This window comes from Nyctereutes procyonoides, unplaced genomic scaffold (assembly GCF_905146905.1).
Source record: "Nyctereutes procyonoides isolate TBG_1078 unplaced genomic scaffold, NYPRO_anot_genome, whole genome shotgun sequence".
NCBI classification, from domain to species: Eukaryota; Metazoa; Chordata; class Mammalia; order Carnivora; family Canidae; genus Nyctereutes; species Nyctereutes procyonoides.
Window position 1 is genome coordinate 48,032,641 of NW_026575052.1, and position 22,428 is coordinate 48,055,068.

A 22,428-nucleotide genomic window follows, 5' to 3' on the forward strand; every position below is an offset into this window, starting at 1 on the left:
AGAATGAGGTGGAGGGAAATAGGACAAACGATGTAGAAGATTAGGGGCCATGAAAGAGAAAAACTAGAGCAAACCCAGGGCAGGTGGTGAGCAGGGAGGAAAAGAGGAGGGGGAGCATCTGGGCGTGAGAGAATAGAAAAGCAAGGCAGGATGGCGGTGGGGGGTGGTGTCCTAATGTGTGTGCTTCCATTCTGCTTCCACGTGGAGCCAGAGGCACCCCAGTTGGAGCCTCCTTGGTCTTTGGATCTCTGTGGCAATCCCGCCGTCTACTCGTGATTGGAAGCTCCTGAGGGCTGGCACTTGGCCCTCCTCTGTATCGCCCAGGGACTGACTGACACATTCCCACAGAAAGACTGACCTCAGTGTCCTCGGGTGTTCTCGGGTAAGTGACCCGAAGGACATGTCAGGCGTTAGGAATGCAGGCTCTTACATTTAGCCTCTTGGCAGAAGCCTGATGAGATCAGATAGCAACGTGGGTCTGCATCCCAGCCGGTGCTCAGGGTGCCCAGGAAGATGCTCCACGGAGGCAGTGGTTCTCAAGCTTGAGCCAGCATCGCAGTCACCTGGGGGGGGGGGGGGCGGATAAAAGAGAAAATGCACGTTAAAGCAGAAATCATCGGTGGGTCCGGTGGGTGCCCCCCCCCCACCCCCACCCCCGCCCCAGCTTCTGACTCAGCAGGCCTGGGAAGGAGCCCAATAACTTGCTTTCCTAACAGCTCCCAGGTGATGCTCTGGCTGCCAGACGGGGGGCCACACCTTGAAGAACCCGGCTTTAGAGTCCAGGGCGGAGGTCCCACTCAAAAGTCACACCACTGAGCCACTTTACCAAAACAGTAACAGCTCCCTCCCCATTCCTTCAGGATCTGCCCTCGAGCGACCTTCCCCTTCAGGGTCATCTTTGGGCTCGGACGCACGCCCATGGCAGGGCGGAGGGTGCCCCCTTGTGGCTCGGATGGGAAATTATCTGCCGGTCGCGGGCTCGCCCTTCTGAACGAGGTTTGCCGAACTAATTTAATCTGCCTCACAAAAGACCCAGGAAAGCCTGCGAGGCTGGTCATTCACCAGGTGGGGTGCACTGGGGTGCACTGGGGTGCACGTGTAGATGGGGGAGTCACTCAGGTGTGCGGTGTCAAGTGCCTGGCCCGAGAAGCCCCCGGGGATAGCAGAAATGACGTATTGTCACCAATTTGGGATTTTGTAGGGTGCGAGGTGTTTTTAAAAAATAGTCCGAACCAGATTGCTCACCGAATTCTCTGTCGGAGAATATGCTTTAGTAACGCAAGTTAGAACTGAACAATTTCAGAGCCCTGGAAGCACCATGGGACTAAGAAGGGACTCTGAATGCGTTCAAACCACGCTTTTCTCTCCGACTTTCCCGAAATTAGAAAGCTGGCACTCCTGAGTGTGAGGCGGCGCACGGGCGCCAGCTGTCACCTGCTGACCTGCCGCAAGCGAGCCCCGGCTCGGCTCTTCGCAGGCCTTGCGATACCGTTGTCAGGTCTGCTGCCACCTGCCGCTCAGGCCTGGAACGTGCAGGAGGAGGTCACCGGGGGACGCGGTCAGCCAAGCAGGCTTTTCAGACCTGAGAGTGTATTACGACCACCCGGAGGGCCTACTTGTTAAGCCACAGATCTGGGGGCTCCACTTTGAGATTCTGATTCAGTGGGGAGTGGGGTGGGGCCTCAGATTGTGTGTTTCTAATAACTTCCTGGGTGGTGCTGCTGCTGGGCGTGGGGTTGGAGGGCCGGCCACCCACAGCACCTGGAGGACATCTGCCGTTCTCTTTGTCCCACACATTTCTGAGGCTTGATGATTAATCAAAGTCTGTAGATAACCAAGAACCTCTAACTCAGGGCTACTCACCTGAGGGCACTATTGCTATTTGGGCCCGATCCTTGTCATGGGGGTGGGGATGCTGCCGGCTGTAGGATGTCTAGCGTTCTCCTTGGCCTCTATCTTCTAGATACCAGTAGCCGCTTTATCTCTCCAGGTTTTTTTTTTTAATAATAAATTTATTTTTTATTGGTGTTCAATTTACCAACATACAGAATAACACCCAGTGCTCATCCCGTCAAGTGCCCCCCTCAGTGCTCGTCACCCATTCACCCCCACCCCCCGCCCTCCTCCTCTTCCACCACCCCTAGTTCCTTTCCCAGAGTTAGGAGTCTTTATGTTCTGTCTCCCTTTCTGACATTTCCCACACATTTCTTCTCCCTTCCCTTATATTCCCTTTCACTATCAGGTTTTGATGCACAAACGTGTCTCCAGATGGCCCCGGGAGGCAAAACTGCCCCAGTTGAGAATGGCTGCTCTAAAAGGTGGGCAGATTTTCCTCTCCCATTTGGTGGGCTGTGAAGGCATCTTCAATATTGCCTTAAATACATAATGATACTGACATAGAGTAAACTCCCAGGTCTTTGGAATTATACAACAACAAAAATACATATCTTACAAGCACTGGGTGTTACCTGCAACTGATGAATTACTGAACTCTACATCTGAAACTAATGATGTCCCGTATGTGGGCTAATTGAATTTAAGTTAAAAAAAAACCCATAGCTTCCATATGTTGAATACCACTCACAAGAATGTGTGTGATTTTACATTTTATAGAAGCCGCATATATTTTTTATGTAATTCAAGATTTTATTTATTTGAGAGAGAGAGCAAGCATAAGCAGGGAGAAAGGGAGAAGGAGGCTCCCTGCGGAGCAGGAAGCCTGATGCACAGCTCAATCCCAGGACCCCAGGATCATGACCTGAGCTGAAGGCAGACACTTAACCAACTAAGCCACCAAGGCATCCCTAGAAGCCACATTTAAAAAGAAAATGAAACACAGTAAAATTAATTTTAGTCTATTTTGCTTAACTCAGCATCTGAGCTGTTACCGTTTCAATGTGTGATCAATATTTTAAAAATTGTTAATATATTTTATGTTCTTTCTTTTTTGGGTACTTAGTCTTTGAAATCTGTGTGTATTTACACTTAACACATTTCTCAATTTCTACCAGCTACATTTCAAGTGCTGGAGCCGCCGAGGCTATTGCTGCCCCTTCGGACAGCACAGGCCCAGACTCTTTGCTCAGCTGTCCTTGGCCTTTCTTGGTGGACCAACATGTGCCAATTTTACGTCAATGTCCTCCCATTTCTGCCTGCACTTCAGCCATTTTGTTAGACTCACATACCTGGATTCATGTACTCTGCAACATCTGTTCTTGGAACATCTCTACTTACTTTAAAATGAGGTCTCCAGTTTTAATTGATCACAGTAGATGCCTCCTCTGGTGGCCATTGCCTACTATCTAGTTTTAGTTCTGATGGCTTTTCCAGTGGCTGTTTCCCCATCTAGTCTGTGTTTGTACTTGTACAACAGAGATCATTCATCTTCTCCGATGCCAACCACAGAGGCAGATTTTCGTCCTACTCTTGTGCCTGCTGGTTTATCTCCCAACATCTAGGAAATGTTCATTCTCATTTGAGGATTCTGCTTCTCTCTCTGGCCCCTCTGCAATGTTTCTCCCTGTAGTTTCTCACACTGTCCTTTTTAAAGGCCTCTATTCTTTCTTTGTTTCTTTCTTTGTTTTCTTTCTTTCTTCTCTCTCTCTCTCCCTCTTAAGCAGGCTCCACACCCAGCATGGAACCCAATGCAGAGGGCCTGAACTCACAACCCCAAGATCAGGACCTGAGGGGAGATCAAGAGTCGGATGCTCAACCGACTGAGCCACACAGGTGCCCCTGAAATGTTTCTGATCACTCAGGAAACCAATGACTCTCTAGAGAATTTTGTAACAAACCCTTAGTCTTACCACATTTGTTCATTCCCATCTTAGGGGTGTGAAAATTGAGATGGGCTTAGATAAAAAGTAGTCATGAGAGCTATTCCTTATGAAATGCTTCCTATGGGCCATGAACTGCACTTAGCACCTGACACACATGGTCTTGCTCACTTCTTCTAATAGTTCCTTGTGGTGCCTGCTATTGCCATGGCCATTTTTGAGGCGAGGTGAGGAGGCAGAGAGAATTGAAGGAACTTGCCCAAGGTCTCCCAGATAGCAAATGGCAGAGCTGGGAGGGTCACTCCAGGTGTGTTGGATGATAGAGTTGATCCCCTGACCTTGAGGCTCCACTGTCTGGAAGATGTTTTGCAAATGTTGTTCTTGTTTCTGCATTAGTAAGGATGCAGTTCCATAGATCATACACCTTACCTGGGTTACCATATACCTTAATGGGGAAAATACACACACACACACACACACATATGGTCATATTTATACCCCAATGTTCATCATAGCATTATTCACAACAGCCAGACGGTAGAAGCAACCCAAATGTCCATCAATGGCCCAATGGAGAAACGCAATATGGTTTATACATACAATGGAATAGTATTCAGCCTTAAAGAGGAAGGAAATGTTGACATATGTCACAACATGGATGAAAGTTGAGGACACTGTGCTAAGTGAAATCAGGCAGTCACTATATATATATTCTTGGTGTTCTAGGGATTGCCTCTGAAGCTGCATGCCAGGACTTCTCAGGGTGCAGTGCTCTTGCTGCCTTAAATTGGAGATGAGACTCAGACCTATCACGAGCTCAGACCAGGAGGCCCAGCAAGGTCACATTAGAACCTAGAAGAAGGGGAATCCTAGGTGGCTCAGTGGGTGAGCACCGGCCTGCATCTCAGGACGTGATCCTGGGGTCCCAGGATCGAGTCTCGTATCGGGCTCCCTGCATGGAGCCTGCTTCTCCCTCTGCCTGTGTCTCTGACTCTCTCTCTGTGTATCGCTCATGAATAAATAAAAAAAATTTTAATTATATAAATAAATAAATAAATAAATAAATAAATAAATAAATAAATAAATAAAACTCGGAAGAAGAGCTTGGGGCAGAAGCCAGAGCACAATGGGTTTAGGAGTGAATTGGAGTGGGATGTGAAAGTAGATGGGGGAAGACAGGCTTCCAGGGGGAAGAGAGAGAGAGGCTGGGAGGCAAAGGGAGACAGGGCTCAAAGGAGTGGTTGTGCTTTTATCTTGCCGTTTTGTTTTGTTAAAGGTTTGAGCATGTTGCAGTGCTGAATGGGGAGTAACTAAGAGTTGAAGACACAGGAGAGCTCAGGGGTAAATGGGAATCAATAAGAACCCTGAAACTCAGGTCAGGAAGGTGTTTAAAACCCACGTGGGGAAAGATGTTTGCCGGGTTTGATGCCAAAACCACCTGTTTGTTCCTGCTGCATCCTGTCACCTCCCAAAGTCACTGTCTGATAAATCACCATTGTCAAAATTCCCATGGTCAACTGGCTTGGGAATTTCAGTGTTTATATATTCTCTCCCTACTGGGTACAGCTTTTTATCATTTTCAGTGATGAAATGCAAAATACATGATACTAGATAAAATGTGTATCTGAGGGCAGTCCTGTTGGCAGGCAACATGGTTTGATGCAGGGGACGCTAAGCCTGTTTCTACCTAAAATAGCTCTCACTGGCTTTCTTGGGTTCTTAAAATATCCCACCATTTAAAATACAAATAGGTCGGGGCACTTGGGTGGCTCAGTCGGGTAAACATCTGCCTTTGGCTGAAGTCATGATCCTGGGGTCCTGGTATCGAGCCCCGCATTGGGCTTCCTGCTCTGTGGGGGTCTGCTTCTCCCACTAGCCCTCCCCCCGACTTGTGCTCTCTCTCTCAAATAAATACATAAAATCTTTTTTAAAAAACCCCACAAATCAGTCAAAACAATCTTGAAAAGAGCACCTAATGTTCATCATAGCGTTATTCACAGCAGCCAGAACATGGAAGCAACCCAAGTGTCCATCAATGGCTCAATGGAAAAACACAATATGGTTTATACGTACAATGGAATAGTATTCATCCTTAAAGAGGAAGGAAATGTTGACACATGTCACAACATGGATGAAAGTTCAGGACGTTGTGCTAAGTGAAATCAGGCAGTCACAAAAGGACAACTACTGTATGTTTCCATTCATAGGTGACACATACAATAGTCAAAATCATAGAGACAGAAAGCAGAATGGTGTTTGCCAGGGGCTGCGGGGAGGGAGCACTGGGAATCTGTTGTCTAAGGGCATGGAGTTTGTTTTGCAAGATAGAAAGAACTCTCCTTTTCTGCCTGTTCCCTACCTGCCCCCCTACCCCGCTGGGGTACTGCCCAGGCTGGACCACTCCCTCCAGGCCTTGGGCTCCTGTTCACCTAGAGCCATCCTCATCTGTCTCCACCCTCCACCTGCTGTTATGATCCTGTTTTTCAATCTCATCCACCATGATGATAAGTCCTCAGACATGAAGATTCAGGAGCTCGGGGATGGGCTCCCGGAGGTGCCCCTGGAGGTGGAGGAGAAGCTGGTCAGAAGGATGGAGGGTAACACTGCTGACTTACTCATTTGTGGCAACGCCTCCACTAAAGACCTGAGAGCGAGGGTACCAGAAGCAGTCACTGGTGTTGATACTGTTAGGAACTATCACTTGCAGGACACCAGCTTCACGTTAAGAAGCCTATAAGAAGCACAGCAAAGACAACACGAACTCAACCAAAGGCAAACTTGAAAAACAGAGACCCAGGCTGCAGAACAAATCAAGAATATCCTTACTATTTGCGAAAACGACCAGCTGTTTGTTGATGGGAACACAAACCCAGATGGCATGGTTGCTCTGCTGGACTACTGTGAGGATGGTGTAACCCCTGATACGACTTTCTTTAAGGATGGTTTAGAAATGGAAAAATGTGAGTAAATGTGGCTATTACTTTAGATCTATCCCCTGTTGGCATAACTGCTGCTGCTTTTCATGCACATCACCAGGACTTAGACTAATGGGTGATGTCCTCTCAAACTCTTCATTTAGTTTGACTTTGATTTATTTGGATTAGAGACATTGTTTTTAAGGGAAAAATGTCATGTAGGTTGTGTGAAAATAAAATCATTTAAACTTAAAGAAAAAGGGGGGGATCCCTGGGTGGCTCAGTGGTTGAGTGCCTGCCTTTGGTCCAGGGCATGATCCTGGAGTCCCGGGATCGAGTCCCACGTCAGGCTCCCTGCATGGAGCCTGCTTCTCCCTGTGTCTCTGCCTCTCTCTCTCTCTCTCTCTCTCTCTCTCTCTCCTCTCTCTCTCTCTGTCTTTCATGAATAAATAAATAAAATCTTTTTTAAAAAAAGATGAAAGGAGTTCTGGAGATAGAGGGTGGTGATGGTTGCATGAGAACATGAAGGTACTGAATGCCACTGAACTGTACACTTGAAAATGGTTAAAATAGGAAATTTTAGATCATATGTACTTTATCACAATTTTTAGTTTTTAATTTTTTACCTTTCTTTGGTCCTTCCCTACCCCCTTTTATTTTTTTAGAGACAGAGAGTGTGAGAGTGCAAGGAGAAGGAGGGGCAGAGGGAGAGGGTAAGAGAGAAAACCCCAAGCAGGCTCCACGCTCATCACAGAGCCCCACTCAGGGCTCCATCTCACAACCCTGAGATCATGACCTGAGGTGAAATCAAGAGTTGGAAGCCCCACCAACTGAGCCACCAGGTACCCCTCTTTTTCTCCTTATTTAAAGTAGGCTACATGCCCAACATGGGGCCTGAACTCACAACCCAGAGATCAAGACCTGAGCTGAAATCAAGAGTCGGACACTTAACCAACTCAGCCGCCCAGGCACCTGTAGTTTTTTAGCATTTTTAAAAGATTTTATTTTTAATCTCTACACTCAACATGGGGCTCAAACTCACAGCCCCAAGATCAAGAGGCACATTGAGCCAGCCAAGTACCCCATCACAATTTTTAAAAAATATATTAAAAATGTAGGTCATTTAATAGGGGCCACTTGATCACTTGTTCTCTTCTACTGTTAGTTTGGCTCCGTTTTGCTTTTCAGTAAAAGACTGTTTTCAGCAAGGCATCAAAGGGCTGGGACCCAGAAGAGCGGGCGACACAGATGACAGTCATGAGGAGGAGAGTTCACTGGGCTATATATAGGATGTGCTTTGAGAAGGGCCCAATCTCGTGTTCCTGTCCTGAACTGAGGGGACACCGTTGGGGGTCCTCGGTAGCAGGAGAAAAATGTGAAAGCCCCAAACACCTTGAGGAGCAGCTTTGTGAAGGAGAGGACACACGTCTCTGGGTTGCTTTTTTTTTTTTTTTTTTTTTTCCCTTTTTACTGAGGGCCGCCTGGCCAGAGACCTCCCTCTGGGAAAGTAATAATACTACACAATTATGATTATCAATTAGGCTCCTGTGAGTCAGTGACACTGGCTTGTCTGGAAAACCTTCTCCCAGATGTCCCATCTCACAAGCTGGTACTAAGGGAGTGCCCCTGACACCACGTCTCAAAGTCAAGGGTGGGTTGGTAGAGCCACACCCGACTGGCCAGAGGCAGTCTCTCAGCTTAGTGCTTTCCTTAATTCAGCCAGCACCTCCTCCACCTTCAGTGTTGGGAAAGAGAGGCATTTTGGTCACAGAAAGTAGCATTTTAAACCTCTCTCATTAATGAAGGAGACAGAATTGTGATACTAGTTGGGGAACATTCAAGGAAGGAATAAATTTTATTTCCATGCATCTCAAGCTTGAGTCCCAGGCTTAACAGATGCTATTTTTATCAAATACTTTCTATTCTGTGACATGCTTTGCCAACTTTCTATTATTAGACAAATCAGGAAAAGTCCACATTTGATTTCTCTTCCTTCTGGCTTCTCCCTCCTCGTTTGCAAGAGGTTTGTGAGGGGGCACTGTCCTTTCAAGAGAATGTAAATGACAAGGAAATGGCAGCCATCTGAAAACCCAACTTGATGCCAAAGCATCCTGGAAATCAGCTCTGCTTCCTTTGCAAATGACATCGCGTCCTGGCTTCACCCCATACCAGATGGCATAGCTGATGGAATGGGGGGAAAAAAACAGATTTTAGAGTATTTACAGCGTCATGTCTCCCCACCCCCACTTCCTGTGAAGGAGGATTAATCTTGGCAGCTAGGTTTTGGAGGCTTTCTTGTGTAGAATATAGGAAAACGCTGGAAGGGATTCTGAGTCACCCAGTGCTGTGGGCGGGGATGGCTTCATGAGTCCACTGAAGAAAAGGCAGGGAATTACCTGCTAGGCAAAGTAGAATACATCAGAAAGAGGGAGGATAAGAGAGCTAAAAGCCAGAGATGCAATGAACTGGGGGGAATTTAAGAGATAAAGGGGATTGTAGTAGCTGGTGGGCTGTCCTAAGGAGGATTTGGGAGAGAGAGAGGGGAGGAGGTTTTCCAGAAAAAAATTGGTGTTATGAATAGAACGCGTCCTCCCTGTTGGCATTTTTAAGAGATTTCAGTGAAGACATAAATTGGTTTATTTATTTTTTTTTCTGTATGAGGGACTAGGGTTTATTCAGGGCAGCCTGGACTACTGGGAGCTAAGGTTAATGGTGGAAGATGACCACTTTTAACCCATCAACACATACTATAGTTCAGATGTTTCAAACTGGATTTGAACTGCAAATGTGTCTTGTTCTGTTTCCTGAGGGTTAATTTTTTTTTTAGCCACTATTGAAAATTGCGATTTCACATTTAAAAAGCCTGCATTTCCTACTTCTTTTGAAAAAAAAAATTGAAAAATCTGGCAACATAAGACTCTTGTTTCCATAAGGCAAAAAAGGCTCATGCTCTCTAGTTAATCCCAGTGCCCAGTACTCACACAGTATGCACGTGCACATGTATCCGACCAGTTCCCCACATTTCTGTTTCCTACCATCTGGTAACAGGAGACTAGATCACTGGGGCTTGCTCTCCTGCTGAGGACAATTACGAAGGCTGGACAAAATAAAAATACAATCAACCTGAAGGGCATCGAAGTGTGAAAAAGATAATGAAAAGATGCTAAACAAAGATGTGGGAAAAGACTGGCATTTGGGGAGGCAAGCCCAACAACTGAGGCATCTTTTCCCCTTGGGATATTTGCTGCTTCTAGAAGAGACAACTAAGAAACTGGGAGGCTAAGCAGCATGGAGGCAGTTTTGCATCCAAAGGGAACAAAAGTTGAAATCCAGTGCCAACCAAAGGAGAGGGGACCATGTAGTCCCTCATGTTAGGTGAGGGCCCTGATAGACTGCATCTTAAGACCAGATGAATAAGTAATAGACCACATTTTGCAGGGGCTCAGCTTAACCCTAATTGGATTATGGTGATCCTAGATTGCTAATATTCCCAAGTGCCTAACAGAAGCAAATGTAAATACTCTCTGGACGAATAAAACACATTAAGCTCTCATGTTACTTCTACAAACAATTCTTCACACACAATTGCTTCACACATGAAAGTAACCTGGCACATAAGGAAATACGACAATATTAATGAGATCCAGTAGAAACAACTACTATAGAAACACCCCCAGAAAACTGCAGTGACTAGCATTATCAGGCACAGAATATGCAAAGGAGATAAAAGATTAAAAACTCAAGGGACACCTGTGTGGCTCAGTGGTTGAGCATCTGCCTTCAGCTCAGGTTGTGATCCCAGGGTCCTGGGATTGAGTTCTGTATCAGGCTCCTTGCAGGGAGCCGGCTTCTCCCTCTGTCTATGTCTCTGCCTCTCTCTCTCTCTGAGTCTCTCATGAATAAATAAATAAAATCTTAAAAAAAAAAGATAACAAATTCTGAAAGAGAACCAGAAACTTAAAAAAAAAAAGACAATGGTGATGTGAAAAATAACCAAATAGAAATGTAGAACTAAAAAATATAATGATGAAAGTAAAGAGCTCAGTAGATGAGTTTAACAGCTAATTAGACACAGATAAAGGGAGAATTGATGAAGTGGGCAGTAGGATAGAAGGAAATTTCAGAATGAAACTTGAAGAGACAAAAGAATGGAAAATGATGTGAGAGAATAAGAGATATGGAAGATAAAGCAAAGACTGAAGTTCTAGGAGAAGAGAGAGACAATAAAGCAGTAGCAATATTTGAAGAGAAAAATAATTGCCAAAATTGACTAAAACTATCAAGCCATGGGTCCAGAAGCCCTGGAAACTCCAAGCAGGATAAATATAAAGAAAGCCACATCTACATATGTCATGGTAAAAAAAGATGAAAAACAAAGGCAAAGAGAAAAGAAAGAAGTTAAAAGCAGCTACCATTACTTGAAAAAAAATGAATAGACTGTTAATTTACTTCTTGACAGAAATAACAGTAGCTAGAAATTAGTAGAATTTAACGAGCTTGAAAGTATTGAGAGAAAACCTAGAATTCCATAACCAGTGAAAGCAGCCTGTGATAATAAAAGTGAAATTAAGACATTTTCAGGATTCTTTAACAGCAGTAGATACTAAAGGAGTGTTCTTTGAGCAGAAGGAAAATGATTTCATATTGAAATTCTCCATCTCACTTTATATTAGGTGTGGCCATAGGACTTGTGAATAGAAGTAGCATCTAGTGTTAGTGTATTAGTAAATGTATCTCCTTCTTCCTACCTTAAAGTGGAGATCAGGAGTTCCTTGACCTTCTTGAGCTCTGGGTCCTTGATTAAGGATGATATGGAGCAGAGTTCCCCAGCCAACCTGAAAATGGACAGATTGATATTCATTTTTTAAAAGATTTCATTTATTCATGAGAGACACACAGAGAGAGATAGAGGGGAAAAGCTTCCCTGCAGGGAGCACAATATGGAACTTGATCCCAGGACCCTGGAATCATGCCCTGGGCCAAAGGCAGACATTCAACCACTGAGCCACCCAGGTGTCCCCAGGTTGATATTCATTAATGAGAAATAAACCTAAAAAAGAAAGAAAGAAAGAGAGAAAGAAAGAAGAAAGAAAGAAAGAAAGAAAGAAAGAAAGAAAGAAAGAAAGAAAGAAAGAAAGAAAAACAAATCTTTGTTATTTTAGGTCACTGACATTTGGGGATCAATTATAACCACAGTATAACCTACTCTATCCTGACTAATACAGGTATAAAAAGAGGAAGACTGTTTTCAGGCACAGAGGTGAGCCTGTCTTGAAAGAGTGTGGCATGATGAATTCCCAGGAGTCCACTCTGGCTGAAGCTCTGGAGAGGTGGGGGTGGGACAGGCTGGTAAGGGAGGGACAGGCTAAGAAGACTGGCTGGAGGCAAGTTTGGGAGGGCTTTGGATTTAAGAATAAGGAACAGATACTGTCCTGGAAGTCGAAGGATCTCTAGAAGTTGATGACTGGTTGCATATTGGTAGTAGGATGTTGGAGAGGATAAACTGGAGAGGAGGAAATTAGGTAGAGGGCTACTCTCAGTGAACATGTTCCAGGGTTGTTTTTCCACTTCTTAGAGGTAGCCATTATTAGAATTTGGTGACAACTTCTCCAGTACTTGCATGCATGTGCACACATAAACCAATTTGAAAACATAAATCACATCAATCATATTCTACCTGCTATTCCAAAACTTTTTCCAGTGAATAATACCTTCATGGCTTTTTTCTGTATCATCTCTTGTTTCCTTCCTTTTTAAAAAAAAAAAAAAAGATTTTATTTATTTAATCAGGAGAGAGAGAGAGAGAGAGAGAGAGAGAGAGAGAGAGACAGGCAGAGGGAGAAGCAGACTCCACGCAGGAAGCCGGACACCGGACATGGGACTCGATTCCAGGTTCCCAGGATCACGCCCTGGGCCAAGGGCGGTGCTAAACCGCTGAGCCACCGGGGTTGCCCGTTTCCTTTCTTTTTAATGGACGCTACTATATGGCTGTGCTAGAAGCACATAATCATTCCTCTATTTTTTTTAAAATTTTTATTTATTTATTTATGATAGTCACAGAGAGAGAGAGAGAGGCAGAGACACAGGCAGAGGGAGAAGCAGGCTCCATGCACCGGGAGCCTGACGTGGGATTCGATCCCGGGTCTCCAGGATCGCGCCCTGGGCCAAAGGCAGGCACCAAACCGCTGCGCCACCCAGGGATCCCTAATCATTCCTCTATTGACAGATATTTAGGTTGTTTCCACTATTATAGACAATGCCTCACTGACCATCTCTAATAATATCCATACATTGTTATCTCTTCTTTCTACAGACAGTAAGACCAATCTTGCCACCACTTGAATGGTGAAAATTTTAGGCTGGGTCACAGGAACATAACCAGGCTGGCCATTTGAGGTGACAATTTTTGTTAAAAGGTACCTGGTATGCCTCAAATATACCTAGAATAGGGTCTCCAGCATAGCAAGCACTCCTAGTATTTGTTGAATGAATGAACAAATGAATTCACATCCACTGCAGACATGTGTGGGCCTGCCCTGCCCTCATCTGTAACAGAATTTCTCAACCTTAGGACTATTGACTTTGGGGGCTGCATCTTTTGTTGTGGGGACTGTCCTGTATATTGTAGAATGTTTAGAAGCATCTGTGGTCTCCACCCTCTAGATGCCACTAGTAAAGTCCCAGCTGCAGCAGCCAAATATGTCTGCAGAAATTGCCAAATGTCCCCTGGGAAGTACATCACTCCCAGTTGAGAACCACCAATTTATAACATGGGTTATACTTGTGTAAAGGCAAAGGTCCTTTCTAAAAACAACCTACTCTATAATGGCTGATCCTTCTCCCAATCCTCCTATGCTACTGGGGCCTTCTTCCTGGGTTCTCATAGTCTTCTTGGAACCTATGTTATTCTTGGTTCAGACGTCATTTCCTTAGGGTCACCTTCCCTGATATCTTCTCTATGAAACAGGTCAATCATCATTATTTTTTGTCACTCTCCATTCTATATTCTCTACTCACCAAATGCCCCTCCTTAGTAGTACTTATCAAAGTTGAATTTTTTTTATTACTTTGAGTAATTATTGTTAATCTGGTTTGCCTCACTCAGCTCCCTAGAGGTAGCCACAAGTAAGAATCTGGCATGTAACATGTTAGGGTATTGCTCATTGTGTTTCTATCTAGTGCCTGAAACAATGCCTGACATATAGCAGGTGCTCGATTTGTTGGATGGACAGACAACAATCTGTGGTCAGCAGTGGCCAACCATCTTCAACCATTGTTGTTCCTGGGCCTTCTGAAACAACTCTGAAAAACCATGTTACCTATACCTACATTTTAAAGTTGATATGTTACATGTTCATCATTAGGTTCATTTGGCTTCAAGATAATGACTTCCAGAACAATGTAAATATTGGGAATAAAAAATTAAGTTATGACATTATTCTTTAAATATACCAATTAATCTGTTACTATTTCTTTTTTAAAAAAAGATTTTATTTATTTGAGAGGGGAAGAGAAAGAAAGAGAGAGAGAGAGAGAGTGGTGGGGAGGTGCAGAGGGAGAAGCCGACTCCCCACTGAGCAGGGAGCCCAATGCAGGGCTCAATCCCAGGATCCCGGGATCATGACCTCAACCAAAAGCAGCCACTCAACCCGCTGAGCCACCCAGGCACTCCAATCTGTTATTATTTCTATCATTCCCTATGGTTTGCTTTCACAGTGCTTTTCTTCAAAATCAAGGAAGAAACAAATTTAGTCAAATCTAAAAAATGCCTTAATTAATCATTAAAGGAAGCTGAATTAAATCATTAAGGGAGGTTTTCAGTTTGGGCAACTGTACCTGGAAATTTTTATATTTGGAGCACCTGCACTTTAGTAAGATTTGTGGAGCGAGGGGTGTGCTTTCCAGTAAGGGAAGGATTATTATCAACACAGGAATTTTCTCAGGCAAATCAGTTTTAGGAAAAAGCCTCTAAAGAAACTGAGGATCCGGAAGCAGATTCTCTAAAAATAATCCTTCAAGCCCCCTTGTGAAGTTTTGACCACCATCCTGGGAGTAATGCAGCCTAGTGGCCCGAAGGGGGCAGTGTTGGACAAGCTGTTGGACCCCATTTCTAGGCCTGTCCCTCAAGGTAGGGGAGAAAGGGGCAATTCCATCTAGATGCACTGAAGAGCCCTGAGGGGCCAGGCCAGCCCAGTCCTCTCTGCTGTGCGTGTGTTTGCTCCCTGAATTATTCATAGAAGATCGGCTTCAAGGAGCTTGGAGGCCACAGACTCTCCATCCTGTATCTAGAATCAGGGCCTGAGACTGTAAACACATGAAAACTTCATTCTCTCTGCTTCAAGGACTGGGTTTAGGAAAGAGCATGAGAAGTGAAGTCATGTGTCTGAATCAACCATGAGATTTTTTAAGATTTTCCTCTAAGGACATGAAAACAATAGTGAAATATCGGTAATTTATAGCTTCAGCAGACAAGTAAGCAAAGTAGCCAAAAACTCTTGTTCTGGAATCAGACAAATGACAAATGGAGGCTCAGATCTCTCCTGGGCAAGCCCACCTTGCCCAGCCTCTGCTTCTTGGGCTGTCCAGTGGGAACAAGATTATCTTCCAGAGAGGGCTGCTGTGAGGAGAAATGAGCCAGCCCAGGAAGAGGGCCCCCGCACAGGAATGGCATGTAGCAAGAACTTAATAAGTAACAGTGAGGATTGTGCAGATGATGATACAGCATTTGTCAGGCATGAGTGTTTCAAAACTTTCCATTCATGTCCGAAGAGGAAAAATCAGAGGTGAAAAACCAAGCCATTGAAATGTTTTAAGTGTTATAAAGTTAGGAGTCAGAAGCAGAAACAGCTGGATTGGGGGAGGGGGCATCAGGGCGCTTCAGTGCTACTGGCTCGCTCTGTCCTTGGACTTGGCTCCTGACCACCTCCTGGGCCTGAGGTCCCACCTGGTTGTTGACGTCTGAGATTGTGTATATGTGACGGACACATCTATGTTGAGTAGGTGACAGGTCCACCAGCCCTCAGACATACAAGTGATGGCATTGTTCATTACATTTATACCCTGTGAAACCTCAAAGAGGGTGGTGGTAAACTAGTTGGCCTAAAATTAGTAATTTGGGCTAAGTGCTGTGCTATATGAAACGTCAGGTTCAGAGCGAGACCCCCAGAGTTCTGCCTTCGACAGGGAAAGGTAAGAGGGTCTCGTTCAGGGAGAGGCAGGAAGACAACCTGCATGAGACACCGGTCCTTTTGCCTGACAGCTGTCCAGCCCCCAAATAGCTTTTGTGTCCATTCCAAAAATAAGATCACATGAGAGGGGAGAAATAAATACACAAGTGCTTGTCCTTGAGCTTTCTGTGGGTACTACCACCATCAGTCGCACCGGGGCGGGGCAGGGGGGCGGGGATGGTCCCAAGAGGGTGGCCTCCCACTCAGCTGCCTCCCTCTTTTTTTTTTTTTAAAGATTTATTTATTTATTTTTATTCATGATAGACATAGAGAGAGAGAGAGAGAGAGAGAGGCAGAGACACAGGCAGTGGGAGAAGCAGGCTCCATGCAGGGAGCCCGACGTGGGAATCAATCCCAGGACTCCAGGATCGCACCCTGGGCTGAAGGCAGGTGCTAAACCACGGAGCTACCCAGGGATCCCGGCTGCCTCCCTCTTGAGGCTCTCCAGGCCGGCCAGGAAAACAACCTGTATCAGGGCGGGGGGGTGGGGGGTGTGCTCTGCACTCAGCCCTTCTCTTAGGACTCCCCTGAGGTCCACTCACACCAGACAGGGAGCAGGAAAGACAGGACTTGCAGAACCAGCAGCCTCAAGTCCAAGGGAGTAAGGAAGGGCATCGCCTGCTTTCGGCGGACACGCCCTTCTGATGGGGAATGGGAACTGCCTTCCCCCTGCGGCTCGCCTGCAGTGCTCCTGCTAGGGCCGCGTGGGTACCCGTGGGCACCGGTGGGCACCTGGGGGCACCCGAGGCTGGAGGGAAGGCGCCCCAGAGCTGAGGCAAAGAGGTGAGTGCGGCAGCTTCTCCGAGGGGCTCTAACTCCAGATGCCATGCTTGTCGTCCTGCTTGTGTCAGGCACCAGTGCTCTCCCCTGCCCTGCTTCTTGCTCTTCTCCTCCCTGATCCGGATCGTGGCAGGCTTGAATCCCCACGATGGATGCTAGCTTAAAATACCTGTACTCTCCTCTCTCACTTAAGGCCAATTTGCTCCCAGGAGGAACAGCTAGATCTAGTTCCTAGCAGGGGAAGCAGGAAATGATTCCCACCAAGTGAATTATCTTTGCTCAGATCCAAGATGTTTTCCAAGAAGTCATGAGACAAACCCATTATAGTAGAGTTAATGCTTAGTTTTAAAAAGCTCTGCACGTAATAGGAAATAAAAGGATGTTGGCTCATTCCTAACTATTGGGCAAAAGGGAAAAAACACACAGGGGACACGCAGAGCTTCCTCTCTCCTCACCCCTTCCACACCTCTTCCTGACTTCTTAGAACCCTGCAAAACACACTTAACGGATCCAAGAACTCATTTCTTTGGTTGAGAACAAGAGGAATACAATGCAGGGTTTGGGGAGAATTGCTCTGGAAGCAGAGTCAAGGGATGAAGAAGACAAAGTTTCACAGTCTTGGTTTTCCCTCCTAAGCACACGACGTGCACGGGTGTCTTTCTGGGGATGCGTGCAGATGTCACCATCACTTGCACACGCAGAACACTAACCCTTGTTACATACCACCCCTTGACGATGGACCACAAATATCTATGCTGAGAAGCAGTCAATGGAATGTGAGTAGGAGCAAGATAACTACTCCAGTGAATCAGGATGCTTTTAGTGACAATAGACTGAAGCCCAGTTTGACTTTTCATGTCACTGAAAAAGCTTTGGTATAGTGGCATCCAGGTGCCCATACGATGGTGTCCTGACTCTGTCTCTGACCATTTCTTGGCTCTGCATCCCTGGGTCATTCCATTCCAGGAGAGCTCACCAACTGCAGCGGCGAGATGGCCACCAGCAGCTCCAGGCTGACACCCTCCCAGCACAGCCACCCCGGAAGAACAGGCACACTGCCCGTTCGCAAGAATCTAGAGTCTCAGAGTCACATCTCACTGAACCAGTGTGGGCGCCTTGCCCATCCCTGCCATAGGGGTGGAGTCATCCCCACCCAAAACCACAGGCACCAAAAGCAGGGAAAGGCTGGGTCCCCAAAGACAACCCGGATGCTCGTCCTAGGAGAGGGGGGTGGATACAGTACAGCAGGGCCAATGCCTGCCACTCTGGGGTGCTCTTTTTGTGCTCGTCTGGATGAAGAGTTAAAGCTCCTCCAACATCGCTCCTCTTCCTTACTCCGTGAAAATGAATAACAGAAAGTTTCATAATAAGAATAATCATTAGAAGTGACTAAAAGATCCCATGGTGGGACGCCTGCGTGGGCTCAGTGGTTGAGCGTCTGTCTTTGGCTTAGGTCCTAATCCCGGGGTCCTGGGATCGAGTCCCGCGTTGGGTTCCCCACAGGGAACTTGCTTCTCCCTCTGCCTGTGTCTCTGCCTCTCTCAGAAAAAAAATAAAATAAAATAAAGACCCATGGAATCTCACTAGGAGTGACCCCAGACAGTGGAAAAGACACCAGAAGGCTTGTGTCTGGCTCAGTCCCTGGACAACTCACCATACGGAGACCCACCCGGGCCCCCACCCTGCCTGTGCACACACGGATCTCCCTTTGCCCCTCACCCAGCCTTGCCCACTTGTGTCTCCCTCTGCCCTGCTGATGTGAACCCATCTGGCCTTTCAAGGACCGGCCACAGTGCGGCTGCCCCTCTGAGGCCTTCCCTGCGCTGTTCCAGCCTTTCTGCTATCTCCCACTCTGAATCTGGATGGCACTGATTGTCACTACTGTGGTTTACTGTATGGTTTACTTTCTCTCTCAACTTGAATTTTACACTCCTGGGGGTAATTCTATTTAACCCCCACATCTCTCTGTGGTGACTGATACATAGCAGGTGCCCAATTAAGTGACTAGGAGAAATCCTGCCTCCCTAAATACCTGAGAGAGGACGGCTAGGCTACTTGAAGTCCTGTATTTTTTTAATCTTAAAAGTAATATAATAACTACAGCAAACATAGATTGAGCTTGAACTGTGTGCTGCCCTCATGGGCATCATCTCAGGTAACCCTCAATGACCCTTCAGGACAAGTCCTACCATTATCCCCATTTAACATATGGGAAAACTGAGTCTTTGAGAACTAAGCTTCTTGTCCCATATCATACAGCTAGTAAGCAGTGACATGGGAGTTAGAACCCAGGCACGCCTGCCATCTCATTTCCTATTAAACTTGTCATTGACATGTTTATCAGGGGAGCTCCCAGCTGCATGATTTTAAAGACCAAGGGACACTGGTGACTGGTCAACAGGCATGAGTCAGCTTGGAATTTGGACCCATCTACCACTGGGGCTCCCAGAACCACTATAGGGGGTTCCTTATCAGGCTGTACCAAGCGGGTACGCTCACCTATCCAAAAAGCCATAAAGAAGGTCAGGGCACATGGGTTTCCCAGAAGGAAGATAACATCTAGGGCTCTGTAGAGAGTGAGGTATTTTTCTATTAAATGAAGGTAGTGGTCTTTCAGGACATGTTAGCTGGAAAGCAGGTTTTAGACTTTAAGCTTGCCCTTCTGGTTGCCCATCATTAGGCAGATGGCCCTGACATTCCTACCTTCAGAGGGTAGCTTGTAGGATATGGAAAGCAACCAAATTCTGATCTCAAAGGGAACCAAAATCTTGAGAAAACGGTGAGTATTTTTTGTACCGCCTGTGTCTCAAACATCCAGCCACTGGCCTCTTGTCTGATGGTGTCACCTTGGTGCCAGTGAGGCCCTTATTTTGGTGGATATGTGGTTTCCTTGATGCACACTGACCTACTCATACAGGTTAGCATCTTCTCAAGAGCAGATCGTACTTGACTGATGTCATTAAGCCTCACAATGTCTCGTGGGAGGGTCAGAGTGCTCTCACACTGAGGCACGGTGAGATTGAGTCAGGTCTCAGGTTACATAGAGGCAGAGAAGGGCCCAGACTGGGGCTAGCAGGGCTCTGAGGTCTTAGGGGTCAAGCCTGCTCACTTCTCAAGTTTATTGTGGGAAACAAAACCAAAAGAATGGTACAGGCTAAGTAAGAAGAGCCTGTTAGACCCAACAGAAATGAAACTATACGTCCGCACAAAAACTACCCAGATCTGTACACAAATGTTCATAGCCGCATCATTCGTCACAGCCCAAACAGGGAAACAAGCCACACATCCATAGCTGATGAATGGATAAATAAAATGTGGCATACCCGTACCATGAAATATTATTACTCAGAAAGAACTGGGGATGAAGTTTCAATGCATGCCCTAACTGATGAACCTCAAAGACAATATGCTTTTTAAGAGAAAAAAAGCCCATACTGTATGATTCCATTTCTTTCTCTTTCTTTTTCTTTCTTTCTTTCTTTCTTTCTTTCTTTCTTTCTTTCTTTCTTTCTTTCTTTCTTTTCTTTCTCCTTCCTTCCTTCCTTCCTTCCTTCCTTCCTTCCTTCCTTCCTTCCTTCCTTCCTATTTTTATTATTTATTCATTAGAGACACACAGAGAGAGGCAGAGACATAGGCAGAGGGAGAAGCAGGCTCCCTGCAGGGAGCCCGATGTGGACTCAACCCCAGGACCCCAGGATCATAACCTGAGCTAAAGGCAGATGCTCAACCACTGAGACACCCAGGCATCCCCATATGATTCCATTTCTATGAAATGGCCAGAACAGGCCATTCTATAGAGACAGAAAGCAGGGGAGTGGTTGCCTACGCCTGGCAGGAAAGAGGAATGGGAAGGGATTGCTACTGTGTATGGGGTTTCTTTTAAAGGATGACAAAAATGTTCTAAAATTAGTGCTGATGGTTGCACAACCATGTGAGTACACTGAAACCATTTAACTGTTTACTTTAAATGGGTGAACTGTATGGTATGTGAATTTTATCTCAAACTTGTTTAAAAACACAAACCATGGCTAATGATACAATGAAGCTAGTGACAGAGCTTCACTGAGGGATATGGTCTCACCCTGTGTGCTCAGAGAAGCTCAGGTCTTCTCCCACAGAACTTAGCCACAGGCCACCAGAGAATCCAAGGTGCAGGAACATGGATGGAAAAGACGGAATCCTTAGATTTCTCCACAGAGACTACATGACGAGGAGTTCTGACCCCCGCCCCTCTTTCCTGGGTAGATCATTTAAAATTTTATGGAATCGATCTCACTATTCTGTTTTTTCATTTTCGGGTTTCAAGTCATGCTTCAAAAAGCATTCTCCGTTCTTAAGATCATAAATCGTATTAACTAATGTTTTCCTCTAAGGTGAGTCTTCTTACATTCAAATCTCTGCATCACCAGGAATTTAAATACTCTACTGAGGATCCAGGTTGTTTTTGTTTGTTTTGCCAGGCAGATAGCCAATTATTAAATCAGGAGGTTTTAATTTAGGGCCACAATGAACTTGGGGTATCTTGTAACTTCCAGGAATTAAATATTAAAAAAATGTGTGTGTGTGTGTGTGATTTTTCTGGGGAAAAGGGTTACAGATCTTGTCAGATTCTCAGGGGTTTTGTGACTCACAGGAAAACCACGAGCTCTCTACTTTTTATAATCTGGCGTCCAGGTAGACTATGCATGTATGTTCCAGTGCATGAAACTGAATCCAAGCCAAGAGGACAGTTATTAAACAATTACAAGGGAGGCCTGAGCCATTGCTTCTGGGGGAATTCCTCTGTCACATGTCAAGTGAGAGTTGACTACCTTTGGTCTGACGATTTATTGAGTCAGGGAACAAGAGGTGACTCTCATGGGCTCTGCTTGGACCCTATAAAACTTTATGTTTTTACTCATCTGCTGACATATCAGTGGAGATAAATCATTTTGGCTAACAAAACGTGGGGCCCTCTTGTCAAATAATTTGAGGAGGCTTATGGAATAAATGATGAAGTGGAAAGGAAACTGGCAGGACAAAGAAGGTGGCAGACCCCTGTATACAGACTCAGACATTCATGTACTAAATAAATATGCAACACCCACTGTGTGGCAGGCGTGGTCTAGACTGGGGGTTCTAAAAGTGTGGTCCCTGGACCAGCTGTTTCACCATCACCCGGGTACTTGTTAGATGTGCATATTTCCAGGCCCACCCTAGACCTCCTGAATTAGAAGCTTTGGAGTTGGAACCCACCAATATGCTTCTTAATAAACCCACCAGGTGATTCTGATGCATGTCCAAGTTTGAGAACCACTGGTCTAGCTATTGGGGATGTAGTGGTGAAAAGACAGACAAAATGCCTGCTTTCCTCATGGAGTTGCCATTCCAGTGTGTGTGTGGCAGGGGAGACAGGAGACAAGTAAACAAATAATTGAATGTGATAATGTTCTGATGGTACTAAAGTGTATGAAGGAAAAAAAGCAGGGATCCCCCATTGCTTTTATGCTTTTTTAAATCTGAAATAAAAAAATGATAAGCAAGAGGAGATCATGCAAAGAGGGGCAGAAAAATAAATGTGTATACTTTAAGTAGAGGGAATAGCAGATGCAAAGGTCCTGAGGTAGGACTATGGGCTAGATAAGTAGCATGACTAGAACATAGTGAGGCAAGGAGTTTATAGTGGGTGGACTTAGGGAAGCAGGTGGTGGTAGCAAGCTTAGTTTTTGTTCTTAGAACAAGTCAGAGATA

At 45.6% G+C, this 22,428-nt stretch overlaps 1 long non-coding RNA gene and 1 pseudogene across 1 annotated transcript in view; one reads left to right on the top strand and one right to left on the bottom strand.

The window, feature by feature from the left end:
• The window catches only part of LOC129514195 (uncharacterized), a 37,453-nt gene extending 36,907 nt beyond the window's left edge, over nucleotides 1-546 (bottom strand). The window contains exon 1 of the long non-coding RNA XR_008665357.1: nucleotides 431-546. This is a non-coding gene — a long non-coding RNA (uncharacterized LOC129514195). The remainder of the gene's footprint in view (nucleotides 1-430) is intronic.
• A 5,700-nt stretch (nucleotides 547-6,246) lies between these two features.
• LOC129514101 (translationally-controlled tumor protein-like) lies at nucleotides 6,247-6,744 on the top strand (annotated as a pseudogene).
• Nucleotides 6,745-22,428: the final 15,684 nt, after the last annotated feature.